Source organism: Sciurus carolinensis, chromosome 5, assembly GCF_902686445.1.
Source record: "Sciurus carolinensis chromosome 5, mSciCar1.2, whole genome shotgun sequence".
Classification (NCBI taxonomy): domain Eukaryota; kingdom Metazoa; phylum Chordata; class Mammalia; order Rodentia; family Sciuridae; genus Sciurus; species Sciurus carolinensis.
In genome coordinates, this window is record NC_062217.1 from 166,168,725 (window position 1) to 166,186,044 (window position 17,320).

Sequence of the window (17,320 nt, forward strand, 5' to 3'; positions counted from 1 at the left end):
AGGATGGTCACCTGGAAGTGTCCTCCTTCCCAGGACCAAACTGCATGACATTCTCTTCATCTCCCAGCCCAGTCGGCCAGTTCCTGATGGGTCTCATTCTAGCCCTGCTAAGCCATTTCCACTCTATCTACTCAAATTTTACTTGTCAATCTAAATGGTTGGTGATTCTTTTGTCTTCTTAATGTGTTGTTTAAAGTCTAAGTTTTTGACAATGAAGTTAATAATTAGTACTTTCTCCACCACATTCCCCAAATAACAACCACCAAGTACCTCCTGCCTGTCTCCCATGATTTAACTCAACTTCCCTTTCCAGTACCCACCATGCCTTTTCCTGGTGTCCCACTGGGCTGTGTATGCCACCCCTGCTGTAGCACTCATTCAGTCATTGATTCATTCATTCACAAAAATTACTTATGGACGACTTGCTATGAGCTGGGCCTGGGCCATCACCCAGCGTGGTATATATTATCTACATTTCTGTTTCCCCTTGTAGATGGTGGGTTCCATGTGAAGTGTACATCTTGAAGCCCATGATGGTTAATTTTATGTATCAGTTTGACTGGGTTAAGGATGTCCAGAGAGCTGGTAATACCTTACTTCTGGGTGCATCCTGAGGGTGTTTCTGGAAGACTTTAAATTGATGGACTGAGTAAGGAAGCTCTGCTCTCACCAACATGGGTGGGCATCATATGATCTGTTGGGGTCCAGCTAGAAGGAAAAGGCAGAAGAAGGGCAAATTCCCTCTCTTCCTGAGCTGGGACACTATCTTCTGTCCTTGGACACTAGAGCTCTTGGTTCTCAGGCCTTGGACTTTACACCACTTCCCTCCACTTCCCATGCCAGCCTGGTTCTCAGGCTTTGGCCTTGGACTGGGAGTTATGCTGTTGGCTCTCTTGGTTCTCAGTCCTTTGGCCTGAAAGGCATCACTGGCCTCTGTGTTTCTCTAGTTTGCAGATGGCAGATTGTGGGATTGCTTAGCTTCCATAATTGTGTCAGCCAATTCCCATAATAAATAGTCTGATATATTGCTGTATCCAATTGGTTCTATTTTCCTGAGGAGCCCTGACAAATATGCAGATCAAATTTCTTGACGCTGAACTGACGCATAGATGCCAGGTTTACACTCAGCAGGCGAAAACATCTTCTAGGAAGAAGAAACAAAATGTGTAGCCGCACCTGGAAAGAGACAGGCTCCGGGCTTGCCGTGGAGTGCGGATTGCAGGATAGTCAGTGAGTTGCCTCATGGTTGGTATGAAGTGGGGGAACTGAGATGTCCATTTGGATTTTGGTTTCTCTCCCTGATGTTTTTGTCTGACTTTCTGAGGTCAGAATGGCCATCAAGCCCCTGGTCACAGGGCCAGCAGATGGGACTTCCATGTTGTTCTGAGTGAAGTCAAGTCTCTAAGCAGAGCCAGGATCTCATCCTGCCCTGGTTCCATCCCCTAGGAGAGTGCTCTGCTGGAAAGGAAGTAGAACCTGAGAACAGATGATCAACAGTGGGATCCAGGGAAGATGCTGTTTTGGAAACCTCAGTAGTTATGATAGGATGGAAACAGAACAGTGTTTGGGGGAGATGCCTTCTTTATTCTGGGAACCCCTTGGGTCATGCAGATAGATGACTGTGCTGACCAGGACACTCTCCTTATGTGTTAAACTTGGGATCCTCTAAGCTTTGAGGAAAAAAATGTTCAAAGCTTTCATTATCCTGTGTTGCCAATCATGGGCCTTGAATTGCCCTTAGGGCTCACGGCCCCCCACTTTGGGGGAAATTATAGCCTGATGCATCTGGCTATGAAAGGATAAAGCTACAGGCTGAGGGTGGAACGGGCAATGAAGCATCTTCTGTGCGGGACGGAAACTCTGTGAGAGTAGGTGACTTGCAGAGATTTTAACAGCTCTGGCTTAAGGCAGTAAGGATGTGACCATGGATTATGGATAAACCCCAGCGACCTCACTGCTGTCCTGGGGCTGAGGGAGAGGGAAGAATCCATGAGGAACCTTCCACGGGGCTCTGATATCTGCTCTCCTCTCGCCTCCCATGTTGAATTTTATTATATGTCCCTTAAACCATTGGAAACAGGTCTGTGTTTGCAGTTCCTGAGGACTGAGTAGACAGCAGAGAGCTGGAGTAGGGTGCAGAGTAGGGAGGACGTCACCTGACATGACAGGTGAGAAGCCTGAGGCAGTAGTCCTTGGTGGAGCTTGGGGGCATTTCCCGAGAGTTCTTGGGAGAACTTATGGAGGGAGGGACCGGTTGTTGCATCATGGAAAGGAACTCCGGTTAGAATGACCTGGTTATTAAAGAAAAGTAGTCTCCAGGGAGCTATGAAGCTTGCAGATTTTGGTACAAGACTCCACAATGCCAAAAGAGCACAGACTCTGTATTAGTCTCCTCTGGCTGCCATAACAAAATGCCTTCAATGGGGGGACTTAAACAACTTAAAATAAATTTTTCAGTTCTGGAGGCCGGAAGTTCCAGATCAGGGTATGTACCATCTATGGCCTCACTGTGCTAGCGCAGTGGGGTAGGTTGCTAAGAGATCAATGAAGACTCCCAGAGATAGAATGTGAGATTCATGTTTTATTCAGAAATACTTCCAGGGGCGGTCCAGTGGCAATGGACCATACAGGTGCTTTTCCGGAAGTCCAGTGGCAATGGGATCGACGGTTGCTCCTCTGCTCTACTCAGCACCTCACCAGAAAGTAGCATCTCTTACCTATCACGATGCTTTGTCCAGGGATGGTCACCTAGATGAGCACTTCCGTCTCCACGATGCTCTGGTCCACACTGGTTTCCACAGGGAAGAAGCTTAGAGGTTAGGTTACAAGAACAGTACCAGCTTAGCTTGCTTTGTCCTGTTATATGACTGGCATCCCAAGGAGTGACTGTCCCAGCGTGCATGCAAGAAAGCAGCTTTCTGCGGATGGCACTAACTTGCCCGGTTCCCAGCACACCTGGGAGAGCCAGTGTCCTTCAAGATGATCCGGATCTGGACTTTCTGGCCCAGACCTGCTTTCATTGTTCCTTTTGCTCAGTTAGGTTTTTGGAAACAAAAGGGGGCATTTAGGGACATGGTATTTTATCATCCCTCTCTTTTAAAGGGGTGGTACTGGGTGCTAGCCTGGCTGGTGAGGGTTTCTTCTTGGCTTGCAGACTGCCACCATCTTGATGTGCCTTTCCATGGCTAATCCTGTGCCTGTGCTCCAGGTGGGAGAGTGGGTTCTCTGGTGTCTGTGCTGATCAGGACCCCAATCCCAATCCCATCCCAAGGGTCCCACACTTACCACCTCCTCAGAGCCTACTTTATCCCCTAGGCTTGACCATCAAATCCTGTCCTATCAGGTGTTCAGGCCTCACCTGTGAGTCCTGGTGCCACACATTTAGTCCACGTCACTCCCTGAGGGAGGCCTTGTAGAACAGGAACATCTCGGCTCCTAGAACTGCTCATGAGATTTCTGGCTGGCCCTATGGTGTGTCTTTCACAGGAATATCAACTCTCTGACTGACCTGATCATTCCAAGTGGCTCTTTGAGGACTTACCTCAGAAGGTGGCAGGGTCTGGCCAGAGGCAAAATGACTGATGATAAAATATCAAGGACGTACAGGCACCGAGTCTAAGCCTTGCTGTGCACTGCTCATGTACGATCATGAAATCTTCACAAGCGTCTTATGAGGTAGTCGTCAGAACCTTCACATAGCGGTTGGTAAATGGAGGCTCAGGGACCAGCCTCAGCTGCCTGGCTAGTGAGCAGGTACTGTCCCACTCAGAGTCTGAGGTCAGTTTTGGGTCAGGCAACTTGGCCTAAATGCCCTTGTCCTGGAAAAGTGAACCAAGATGTGGAGAGCCCTGGGCTGGTTCCTCTCCATCTGAGGACCAGACTCTAGACCCAGGGCCCTCTTCTGGGACACCCTGCCCACTCCTCTGCCTGCACACTGACTGGCCACATGGTGAATGCCCAAGCTAAACCCTGGTTGAGGAAAAGGTGTCCACACAGATGGGCTCAGCCCATGCCGCCCCCAGGAACATAGCCCCGAGGGAGCTGGTTGATCCAGACCTCCATTATCTCATCCAGGGGAGATCTGGCTCCAGAATGCCAAACTGTGGGGATCTGGGCTTGGTGCTGCCCAGGTGGCATTTGCTCCTGCATAGAGGACCATCTGCAGAGCACCCTGCAGCTCCTGCCTGAGGCAACAACAAATCACAGTCCTTACTTAAGGATGTTACAAACTGGGTCCCCTCGGTGGAAAAAGGCCAGTTTGCAAATCATGTGATAGAGGAGCTGATCTGCACTTAGAGTGCTTCCTGCAAAATTAATGGACTTAGTTAACAGAGATCTCCATAAAATATAGATGACCACGGTCCCAAGGGTGGAAGTGAGAGTGATCACCCCCGCTGTGGTCTGTAATTTATGGAGGGCTGGAAGTTCACAAGATGCTTTTCAGAATGTATGAAGAGATGAGATTCCAGGCCCCAAGGACAGCAACCTCACTGAGACAGATGTTGCTCAGTGTCGAAGTTCAAGCTCACAGCAACCTGGGATCATTACCAGGAATAGACTAGGCAGAAAGGCTGGCGATGGCTATTTTCTTTGAGGAAGTGTTAAAGGAAATGAAGAATGATGATCTCAGAAGAAAGGCACCATGTCACCTCCGCATGGAGAGGAGATGTATTTATGTCTCGAAGGCTCAGACATGAGCTATATTAAATGTCAAATTAAAAGAGAAATAATCAACAATAAAAACTGCCTACCTGTGTTAAAATTCAGCAGAAGTCTGCCATGGACTTGGAGAGACATGGATCATTTCTGTTCCTGTAGATCAAATTACCTTGGTTATGTCTTCTCTGGGGCAAAAGCCTCCATGTTTGGAAAAGTTATAGTTAAACATTTAGGTAAAGCCTCTGGCTTTGGGTAAGAATTTTAGACACAGGAAGAAGAAGCACTTTACACACACACGCTCATGCACGTATGCCTCTGAGCTGTGGTACTCATAGTCTTATAAATTATAAACTGCCCTCTGGCCTCTCCTCACTTCCACATTATCTCCCTCTCTTCTAAAAGTTTTCAAAAATTAACATGCGCTTAAACACGCACCATCTGATAGATGTGACACATCTCTAAACAATATTGAACAACCTCAGAGTATATGAGTTGTGCATACCGTTATCTGCTTTAATCCAGGTTTCCATTTTGAAGGCCATGGTGCTCCACAGATTCACATTCAAAAGCCCAGGCTGAGCTGATGGCCTCTGACCTCACTCCAGCGGGAACATCTAGTATGTGGAACAAAGGAAGCAGAGAAGTTCCCCTTCCCAAGTGCTGACCAGTTTGGGGAAGATGCACAATTCTATGCATTCTCTCACCTGCCATCTTGAACTCTGGGCCTGCAGGTGAGTCAGTGGAGTTGGAATCATTAATATGTTGCACAAGCTCCATGGAAAAGGTTAACATGGAAAAGGCGTGCATGGTCCCCGGGCATTGCTTTCTCAGACTGTGTGAACTCTGGGTGAGGTGGGGCAGGGCCTCCTGATGTTGCTGAAGGTCATTCTCAGAAGTCCTAGTCCCCATGGCTCCCAGGCTGATTGACTGTGAGTCAGAAGTGATTCCGTTTCTCCTCCCTTTTCTCTCCCCCTCATCTCTTTCCCCTGTATCCCTCTTTTTCAGATATTACCATTTGAGGGTACTTTGGATGGCTTTGGGAATTTGTTTGTGACCTCAGGACTCACTGGAGTTCAGCCTCAGTTACTCATGTTCTTTCCACAACATGTTCAGGGGACACTGGAGCAAATGGCAGAGGACATCCTGCCTGTGCTTGGTTCCACCACCTTTGGACCCCAGACCCAAGCTGGGCTCCCAGGTATATGGGTTTGATATGCAAAGAACATTTTCTCCTAAATCTAATAGGCCTGACATTCCCAGGAGGTGTGGTCTCATAACCAGAGAGAAAGAAACAGCAAGAAAGATCCCTGTTTGGTAGCTCCACGTACGTGGGCTGATGTGGCTGGGCTGCTGTGCAGACAGAGTAGGCCAAAGCTCTTCACCAAGGAGGAGAGAGAGAAGAGCCTCTGTCCTGCAGCACCCCAGCGGCACGCACCAGCCTCACCCTGCAGCCACACACTGACCTTTCAACGTCTCCCATCCACTGGGTGCAGATGAAAGAAGTCTTGAGTTCTTCCAGAAGCAAAACCATCTTTGTAGGTTATTTGTACCTTTCCATACAACATCACCCCTTTTCCCAGTATTTTTATTACTTCTACCATGCAGGAAGATACCCGAGTGTGAACTCACACGAATGGAAGACAGACAAAAAAGTCCACCCACCATTTGAATACTGTATATTTTAGAACTGCTATGACACATAATTAGCCACGGGAGTGAAAATGTTTCTAACGGAACAGGAGTTTGTAAAATATTAAAGCTAGCTTCTATTTTCCCTCTAGGTACATTAAAAACAATTTCATTAGCCCCATAGTGGCTTTTTTTTTTTTTTTGAGACATTATCTAAAATTGTTTTGTCAAGATTGTTTTAAATAGTCCAAAGGACACAGCTTCATTTTCTAAAAGCTGCAAATCAAATTTGTTTTAAACAATCAGTAATAAAGATGATGGCCTTATTTCTTTGAAGTTAAGTATTCGTGAAAATTCTTCTTTTCCTCCTTGCTTCTCTCTGCTTTTTCCATCCTGCCAGGCAGCAGGGTGGCTGTCTCATCCTGACGCACAGACCAGAGCAGGTCCTGCCAAGCCCACCTAGGGCTCCTCTGCAAAGAGGCTTCACCGCATGGCTCTGGGCAGTTGTATGAGTTGCCTATCGCTGCTGTAACAAACGACCACAAATAGAGGGGCTTGAAACAACACACGCTGAGTATGTTCTAGTCCTAGGTCCTGCAGGGGTCAGACTGGCCTAAAATTCTCTACTGGTGGGGCTGGTTCCTTTCTGGAGGCCTCCGGGGAGGATCCATTTGCCTCTTGCAGCTTCTAACGGCACCTGTACCTCTTGTGGGCACCATCTCCCAGCTTCAAAGCCAGAGGGTGGGTTGAGTGCTTCCCACTTCCATCTCTCTGACTCCCTTGCCTCCGTCTCCTCTTCTCACAAGGAGTAGTGATGAGATCGAAGCCTGCCTATGTAATTCAAGATACTCTCTTCCTCTTGAGGTCAGCTGATCAGCACCTGAATTGCACCTGAATCTGTAATTGCCATTTGTCATTTAAAACAGCACACCTAGATTCCCTGATGGGGTGGGCCCTTGAGGGTGGCTCACAGGGAGGCAGGCCTGGCTTTGGCTCTGTGTGCCTGTGTCCGCCTTGCAGCTTGGTCTCTGTGCTTTCAAGAGAGATCTGTGATTCCAGTTTCTTTGCTTCTCAATCGAAAGTCATCTTCCTCAGCTGCTGCCAGGTGGATCTGGTGGAGTTGGGTGGAATTTGCAGCCCTGGGGAGCAGGGCTCTCTTGAGGAGATCCCTGCGCAGGGAGAGGTGAGGTGGACGGTGTGGGAGTTCTGGGCCTTTCTGGGAAAGGAAGGAGGGCAGGACCTGCAGGAGGTGCAGCCCCCTTTGCGTGGGAGGTGGCCCGAGGTGGTGGAGACAGTGGCAGTGTAGGGTGCAGACCTGGGCCTGAGCACACCACCTGGACAATCTGCGATGCTCAGAACACGCTGCTGAGTAACGAGGCTGTCACCGTGCCAGCCCCGTGTCAGCCGTGCCAGTCCACCATCTGTGCGCAGACCCCCACTGCCGTTTATGCAAATTGTGAAAAGGCACAGCAAATGTTCCAGTTAGGAAGTGCAGGTTGACAGCCGCTTAACCCAGGAAACTCATTTCCTTAACTCTGTGTGCCGCAGGGCCCTTCCCCCGCAGGCAGGAACATCTATTCTTTGCTGAAATAGATATTTGATTTTTTTTTCTTTCTATACTCTTACATTCCTCAAGGTGACAAATATGAAATTACCTTGAAATCCCGCTGACTCTGGTGTCACTTTCTTGTTCTTGCACATTGTCGTGACTGCCCGCAGTATGGGTGAGCCATTTTCTTTATCTTAAGGGTTAAGCAATTGATTTGGATGAAATTCTCATTTTAGAAATCAGCAGAATGCATCCATTTTGGGTCCCCCTTTCTCAGAACATTAATCAACTCATTAAGTCATTTCTTCCAGTTCGTGGACCCCATTAGACTCTCTCTGGAGACCCAGAGAATTAAGTGAGACATAGTGTTCATTTCCAAAAACCTTGAGTCATTGATTTTGAATCCTCATATCCAGAGTTCAATGAAGTTATTCAATAAGAGTTCAGGTCATTCTCCCGTTTTTCCATTCGGCATCATATACTTGGATAGCTGGTGTGTAGGGAGTGTGTGGGAGGACTTCAGACCAGAATTAGAATCTCTTCATAGAAAAAGGACATGAGATCTCCTGGCCTACCCCATCTCCTCCCTTGACTTGAGGTCACAACTTCTTTAAAGCACCCTTTTCTTCACACTTTCTCTGGGTTCTGATAATTGCTTTCTGATTTTATTCTTCAGACCTAGGATTTGTTAAGAATCCTGGAATTTGTTAAGAATGCCTGGAATTCTCTCTCTGATGATTTCTCTAAGTCAACGGACCTCAACTTTGATGTGCATAAGACCTGCACCAAGAGCTTCTTAAAACAGCATCTCACACCCCTGGTTCTGACTCAGCAGGTCAAAATGGAGCTTGGGAACTTGAGTTCCAACAAGTTTCCTGGTGACGTGAGTACTGCTGGCCCAGAACCAGAGTTAGGTGATGCTGCTTGAGATAGATGTTCCAGGCAGCTGTGCTGGGGGAAGAAGAGCAAGATGATACCAGATGTTCCAATGCCCCAGACTTTGGGCCTAAATGGCCACTTAAGGGAGATGCTACCCAAAATGTTCCCCAAGAGAACGGGAAAGTAGAAATGGGGGTGAGTTAAAATCAAACAACAACAAAAGAAATAGATAAACTTCCAATTATTCTTTTTTTTCCCCTCTTTCCCCCCCCCACCCCTCCCACCCCTCTTTTCCCTCTATATAGTCCCTCCTTCCTCCATTCATTCTTAACTATGTTATCAATCTATGTGATACTACACAGAAAGGGTTCCTGGGTAATATTTCTCATTACGTCTTAAAGTTTTTTTTTTTTTTTTTTAAGTAATGATTGCCACATGGACTATATTTTCACCATTGCCCAGAGTTTTCCTGTTAACTCAAATTAATTTAAGTTCATCTACATATATTGCCTTTTTCTCTAGGCTTTTTTCAGTGAGCAGGCTTAGAAAATGAACTTCATTTGAAATTGTAACGACCTCACAGAATCACCTCCAAGGTAGGTCAGATTTTAATTGGCTTAATTTTCAGAAGATCTTAAAAAATTATCCTGTCACCAGCTGACTTCAGTGAGCAAGGAAACCCCTCCGAGTTCACAATTTCCTGTCTTACCATTGCATTTCTCATAAAGTTTTGGAAGCTGATAGTTTTGTCAAGTTTCTAGGGAAGGATGATTGTCATGGAAAGCAGCTCTTTCCAAAGCTTCATCTTAATGATAATTATCAACAAATGGTATGCGGTTCCCATGCAAGACTTAAGCGTTCAGAGAGGGTAGTGACCTGACTTTTAAATATAACTAAAATATGATTTCTAAGTAGATTTGTGAAGTTGCAAATACTCACAGAAATTTATGTTTGGTTAATGAAATATTTTACCAACAGTTTTCCTTAAGAGATGACTCTCCACTCATAAGTGAAGGTCTGATTTTCTTTTCAAAAATTGGACAACAGATATTTTTGGAACAAATTGATGGTCAACAATGAGGAATGGCAATCGGAGAGGTGAGATTCACAGACAAGCATTATCATGGACTTGTTGAGTGTCAAGCTCTCAAGCATTTCCTTGACTGGTGGTGACAAAACCCCTCTGCTTTTTACACAAGACTTTGAAGGAAGAGGGAAAACCTGAAAAAAGCCCCAAAGTGACTCACTAGAGAGAGAGAAGGAAGATGCTTGGAAAGTTTGCACACAATTCAGGGATGTGATTAGGAATGAACATAGAAAACAACAAGGGAGAAGAGGATGGAGTACTCCCCCATTGATTGATTGATTCTTTTTAATTATACATGGCAGTAGAATCTGTTTGACATAATTATAAAAGCATGCACTACATCTTGTTCTGATTCAGTCCCTAGTACCTCTCCTTCCCTTCCCCTTCCCTCCCCAGCTGCTCCCTAATCTTTCTGCCATTTACCCATTGTTATTTTTTTTATTTTAAAAGTATACATCAACTAAATAAACTGTCATAAAAAATTTAGTGATCCAGACTATCTATTATGACTCTGAAGCCAATGGTAGTTTTCTCTCCATGTGTTCTTTTACTGGTTGCATTTCATTATCTTTAAGTGTAATTCCAGATTTCAAAACCAGCTCTGCACGACTGTAGAATGATGCAGGAAGACAGGACCGGAGGGAGAACCGCATAGGTCCTTAGTTCTAGTGATGACTTTTCTCAATTCCCTGCTGGCTCGCCTTGAAGTTTCTTTATTCCTCCCTTTCCAGAAATTTGAGCAGTCATAGCGAGAACAGGAAGCGATTTCCGGACCCTGAATGTCTGGTGACTGTGACATCCTTCCTGTTAGATGGGAAATGCTCACTCACCCCTTTCTTCTCAGCTCTTAAAGAATTAAGTTATGACGAGCCACATGTTTTGGGACAGAGTGTTCTTTGAGTCCCAGCAGGATGATAGAAAAGCTGTTACCCAGGCTTGACTCATTTCACAGCCCAGAGGTGAAGAGACCTCACCTCTGTGTTGCTAATTCCAGTCACACCACCCAGGGGCAGACTGGGTGGCGTCTTGCTTATTAAAGAGAAGTGGGGGCATTCCTAACGCCTGGAGGGGCTAGGCTTTAGAGCCTTTTAGAAGACAGGGCAGTAGACTCTAATGCTCTAGCATCCCCTGTATTGTCTGAGGTTCTTCTCCCTCCGTGGAGGGGGACACGACCTGTCGTAAGCCTGACGTGAGCAGTAGATAAAGTGATCCAGATACTCTGCTTGGTCTAATGACAAGAATTTCATTATCTCAATCTTAACACTGGAGCCATGGAGACTGATGCTTTTTCATCTTGAAATATGACTCCTCGAACACATTCAAATTACTATTTTTGTCATGTGTAGTTCTTGCTATTTGCTCTTTTACCCAAATTACCATCAACAAATTGGCTTTTAGCCCAGCAGCCAAAACAGTTGTGACAATAAGTCACAACTGTATTATCCAACAAGTATTATGTTTCTCCTCAATTTCATTTCTGCAAAGTTGGGTCTAGTTTTAAGACCACTTCACCAGCAATGTCTTTCTCTGCAGAATGAGTGTGTGTGCCCCAGGTAAGAAGGGTCCCATCACTCACAGCCTGGGGTTGCTGGCTGCCTCAGGGATAGCACTGTCCCCAGGGATGGGGTCGGGTCTTGCTCTACATGTGGGCCAGCTTTTCTTGGTCTTGCCCTGGGGCATGGGTGAACTTGTGATTTCAGCCATCTGGTGGGTCCAGGGAAAGTATCAAAGGCATGGCGGATCTGGGTGAGCCCATCACTCATATTGACAGAAGTGACATGACGGGTAGAAGTCAGTCAGAACACCAGAGTGTCAGCTCCTCGGCACAGTCCAGCATCAGGAGTGTGTCCTGCTGAGTGGGCAGTTAGGATGGGCCCTTCATGGGAAAAAGTCTGGTGTCACAGAGTGCAAGGTTGTTAGGACCAGAGAGAGCATCTGTTGTCCCAGGAGGTCCCTCCCCCAACTTCACAGATCCTGTAACTGACACTTGGGAAGACCTAGGGTAGCTCTCCTAAGACCACCCAGAGGATGGGTGGGAGAATCGGGAAAATGGGCCTAGACCTTGTGGCTCACCCAGTGGTTTCCCAGAGAATTTAAGGTCCTTAGTCATCTTGAGCTCCCCCGTGGTGTGCATTTCTGTGAACACGAAAGCGAAGAGACAGGAGATGGAACTTCCACGGTGTGCCCCTTCCTCCTCTGTGCTGGCTCTGACCCTTCCTTCTCTCACACTCAGTCTGCAGTATGTTCTGGTTTCTAGTCTGGGAAGTCCCAGGCCCCTGTCCTCTGACCAACTCCATTCCCTGGCATGGCCTTGGTCTCCCTCAGTCCACTGCCCCACGCCATGCTCTTGAGTGGCAGCTGAAGGAGTGCATGGTGGGATGTGTCGGTGTGCCAGCTGCCTCATTTTTAAAGTCTCTGGTCTGATTTCTTGTAGTGTTGCTCTCGGGTCTGGCATGACCTGTGCAGACATTATTTTGTCCTAATACTTTTTCAAAAACTGGTGTTGGAATATTTTGCTCTTCTGGGAATGTGAAGCAAGGGTACATCTTGTCCCTGACCTCTCCCTCTTTGTGTCCAGACTTTCCTCCTAGCCTTCCATCCCTGCCACCCTTAGTGACTTCAGATCCATCTCCAGATACAGTCAACAGATGTCCATAGATTTCTTCCTTGCTTCCACAGTTTTACAGGTGACCAGGTAGTTGCTGCAATAGAACATTTTGGAGAAAGTAAGGAGTATAATGGTCTGACTGATTGTTTCTAAGTGTGCTGAAGAGCTTGAGGGAAGTGGTTTTGTGTGACTGGTGTCTGCAGGTGCTACTGGTCAACACCAGATGCTTGACCACAGGCTACCAAGGGACCACATGGCTTGAGATACCTAGCAGGAGCTTAATACAATCTGATCCACTCAGGCATAGCATAGCATAGCAGCATCCCACCATCAGATATAAGCCATCCATACAACTTAGAGCTTGAAAAAACAAAGCATTTCAACAGACTGATGGTCATGGAGTCAACTCATTTGACTAGACCTCGTTACTCTGAAGCCACTGACCTGGTAGACACTGGGTTGCCTTTTTGAAGATGCAGTTACAGTGGTAGTTAGGTGAAACCACCTTGTAGCATGAGGATCAAATGCTCTAAGTCTGCCACCAACATTACTTTCCCCAGAAGGTTTCTGGGTCTGGGAATCAAGGAGTGAAGATGGGAGTATCTTCTCACTGTCATGCTGGGAACCAGTGGTGAGGTTTTACTTGTTGTCTTCCAAACTTTGGGTCTGCCGCTCTAGATTTCTTAGTTCCGTGGGGATAACCACTTCTACCAGAAGACTCAATAATGGCTCCATTATACAGGAAGTTGAGGCTGCCAGCCGGCCACATGGGGACCTCCTGCCAGTGAATAAGCAGGTAAAGAAGAGTTTCTGTCCTGGCTGGGCTGACTGACTCCATCCATGGTGGCTTCTTTTCAGAGAGGAGAAGCAGGAGTACTTCTTCATACTGCTTAGTACTCCCTTGTCCTGGGACCAGAGTCAGTGGAAAACCACAATCACGCAGTTCAGCCAGGACTTCTGTGGCCTAGACCCTTCAGAGCTGAAGGTTTGAGTCACCTCACAGTAGGGAGTGAAGACTAGCAGGTGTGTCTGCTGAGGGCAAAAGGCACGTGGAGCAGGCAGTGAGGAGCTTGGTCACGTGGTCAGTGGCAGGAACTGTGATCCTGGGAATATTTTTTCCTTACTTTGATGGACCTACATTTTTGCATGTATTAACTGTTTTCTGCCCTCTTCCTGTTGCCCTACCATCTTAATAAGATGCTTTAACAGTAGTTAATCCTATATCTCAGTATTTGAGTTACAGATATTCAAAAGCAAAGTGCCACTCACCTAGAACAGGAACAGCTATGCCCACAGGCATATAAAGGGACTTTGCGTTCTCTTCTGGGAGGTGTGTTTTCAGATGTGTATGTGAGATGCATGAAGTTAAGTACGGTTAAAAAGAGGTATGGGTGAGTATCAAGTAGACAGGAGGTGGCCTGTGGTACCTTCAAACTCCATCAGCTTAACTAAGGTAAAACTATGTGTTACCTTTCAAGAAATGAGATGAAATTTTTAAGTAGTAAGCTGTTTCAGCTAGTTTTGCAAGGGAGACTCAATTTAAATGAACAAATAAGATGAAACTTTGAAAAGAACACCTCATCAAAGTAGTTTGCTAGAGTCTACCATGCATTCAGAAAAGGAGAATCTTAATTCTGATTAAGGAGGGTCCAGAAGATGAAATGAAACCACGGTTCGGTGAAGTTTTGGCAAAGGAAATTGGCTTCAGTGGGTTGAGGATTGAATGGAGGATGTCCTGAGAAGTATTGGAAAGCACATGAGGCAACCTGATTCTTCTTGGTCAGAAGGAGAAACTGCACAGTTTCACGTCCAGTGATTGGGAGCAAATCAGGACTCAAGGCAGGTCTAAAGATGACCATGAGGCAGAGACCCAGAGTCACACAGAGGTGCGAAGCCAGCTCCTGTCTTGCTCGGTCATTGGGCCTCTGGAGTCTTCAGGGAGTGCTACAGCCCACATTGTCCCTTCCAGTAGGGTAAAATGTCAAAGGAGGTGTCGGCGTTCGCTAGACATCATGGAGAAGGTTCCCCACGTCACCCTTCTGCTGAGCCTCAGGGAAGCTGGATCAGAAACACAACAATTCATATGCAAAACTGCCTGCCTGGGGTGGCCCTTCCTCCTCCAGCTGCTGCTCATCTTCAAGGACTTGCTCACCAGGTACCATCTGCTGGCTCCCCATACCCTGTTGCCATCTGTGCCCTGAGACTTCCGCAGTCTCAAAACCAACTGGAAGTAGGTGTCACTGCTTTGTACTGAGACCAGGGCACAGCTGGACTTCAGCAGTTCCCTGAGATCAAAGCATTTCAGGATATTTTGATTCATACCAGCTCCCATGAATCACTTCCTATCAAGCTGACTAGACCTGGATGACGGAATGCATGGGTGTAAGCATCTTATGTAACCCAAATCTGAAAAAGGATCCAGTGGTGAGCCTGCAAATAGAACAGAGTTACCTAACTGCAGCCTTGCAAAGACATAATATCTGGAAGCCAACCCATTGGCTATATTTACTGACCAAAAATTCCCCTGCATTCTGCCTTATTTAACAAACTCAAATAGTAATTAATGTGTAGAATTACTAGTTACCATTTGGTTTTACAAATACTAGTTCATCCAATCCTTGTGATAATCCTCTGAGTTAAGTGCTGATATGATTGCATTTTACAGGTGAGGAAACTGAAGTAAAGAGAGATTAAGAAGCTTACCTGAGGACACACAGCTAATTAGTGGTGAATCTAGATTCAAACCCAGATACTTTGGTCCCAGAATCCATGCTCAATGAATGAGGGAAAGGCACAGATTTTAAGGAAAGACGTATCAAGAAAACAGAGATAGACTGTAAAAATAAGTTACCATTTTAGGGTTCACTTCATCTCTTTCTCTTGCCAACTACAGTGTCATGATTAATCACAGGACTAGTAAATACTACTATGTTTAGCCAACATCTAATTTACCGTTTGCCATTACATTAAGAATTGTGCTGTTTCCGGTGCATTGTCTCCATTATCATTCATTCCTTTGGCGTTTATGGGGCTCCCTGGAGTTCCAAGCAAGGTGTCAGGCACTGTGGTCTGCTGCCTTTTAGGTCTCTGTTGAGTATTAAATGGGATCATGTTGGTAAATACACTGATTAGAAGTACCCGGAGACAGTTTCCAACTTACACAAGTTCTAGATCCAGAGTTAGACACAGCTGGAACCCAAGACCCGCTCACACCCATCCCTCCAGGGGCAGGTGCTGTGGTGGTCTCCATTTCACAGGTGAGCATACTGAATCATGAAGATGTCAATAACTTGCCCAGGTCACACAGCTTAATGAAAGACATGACCCACAGCTGACCCATGCAGGGGCAGAGATACCTTCCTTAGCCTGGCCAATCCAGCAGCTCTTGGGAAACAAGCTTCACGCGGAGTTACAGGCCAGGGTAATGGAGCTGAGCCACCCTGACACCCTCAGAAGGACCTTAGGAGAAGGTCCCTGAACTCCAATTGGAGTGCCCTGGTTCTGTCCTTCCCAAACTCTGACTGCCCAGTCTGCTTTAGGTTCTGTAGGCTCTCTATTATCCTGGGGGACCTTTGCCCTTTGGTTTCTCAAGTCAGGCAGAATCAGATCCTTTTTAAAAGTTTTTAAGTTTTGAGAGGATCCCACCAAGTTGCTGAGCATCTCACTAAATTGCTGAGGCTGGCCTCAAATTTTGTGATCCTCCTGCCTCTGACTCCTAAGTAACTGGGATTACAGGTGTGTGCCAATGCACCCAACCAGAGCCAGATTCTTTATTTGCATCAACAATCATTTTAATGAGAATCCCTCTGTTGAATTAGAAATTTGGAGGATCACAACTTTGGAGGGACATTTATGCTGGAAAAGGCTACAAGAGGGACTTTGTACCATGGTTAAGAAACTGCTCAAAATGAATGAGAAGCTCTGCCTCATGCATAAAGACTCTTAGCTGAACTGTGACATTTCTGCATAAATTGAGTCAGACTAATTATTTGTGTTGAAAATGTATTGGTTTCTCATAAATGCACCACATTAGATACAGACATAATGTAATTTACGTGACTCGGGCCTTCTTTAAAGGAAATGCTCTTTGAATGAACAGAATTTATCCTGGCTGTGACTGGTCCTCTGAAGTTCACAGTTCAGTCACCACCAAGCAAAACAGGTCTTGGTGACTTTTATTTATAGATAAGAATTGCTGGCCACAGTCAGGACTGCTTCAGCCAAGTCATTCTTTGAGATTAAAAAATTAAAACAAAAACAAAAGACAGCCTAGGTTCCAGGAGAGAGCTTAGCATTTTAGCTTAGCAGATACCCAGGTAATTAGACATGTGCCCCAGCAGTGTGCCGTGTGGGGAGATTTCTGTGTCTCATGACATGTGGCAGTGCTGGACTTACTGGGCGGGGTGGCAGAGTCCTCTCCTCTCCCATATCCACTGCATTGTCCCCCAGGAAACGTGGGAACTGTCTAGTTCTCTGACAGTTAGGTCATGAGTGACACCTGCCAGGTGCCACTTCAGGACTGGAGCACTAAAAGCTCTCCTCTACCCGGCCTGAGCCACCTGGAGACCAGGTGCCAAGATGGCGGCATCCTGTGGTAAACAGTCTGCATTGCCGGGTCACCACTAAAGGAGAATCACATCCCACGGGAGACCTGGCAGCAGTAAGGTGCAACCTTTTGATGAGGTAAGCATCGACCCATTAAGAACTTAGAGTGTATTTTTAAGTTTTAACTTTTTAGACCTCTGCCTGCTATTACCCTGAATAAAATGGCAGATAAACCCATTTTCTAGGTTTCTTGGTAATGCTGATAATTTGGGGAAAACATTCTTAGTTAGGGAGGGTCTGTCCTGTGCATGGTAGGGTATTGAGTGGCATCCCTGGCTTCTGCCCACTGGGTGTGCCCAGTAGC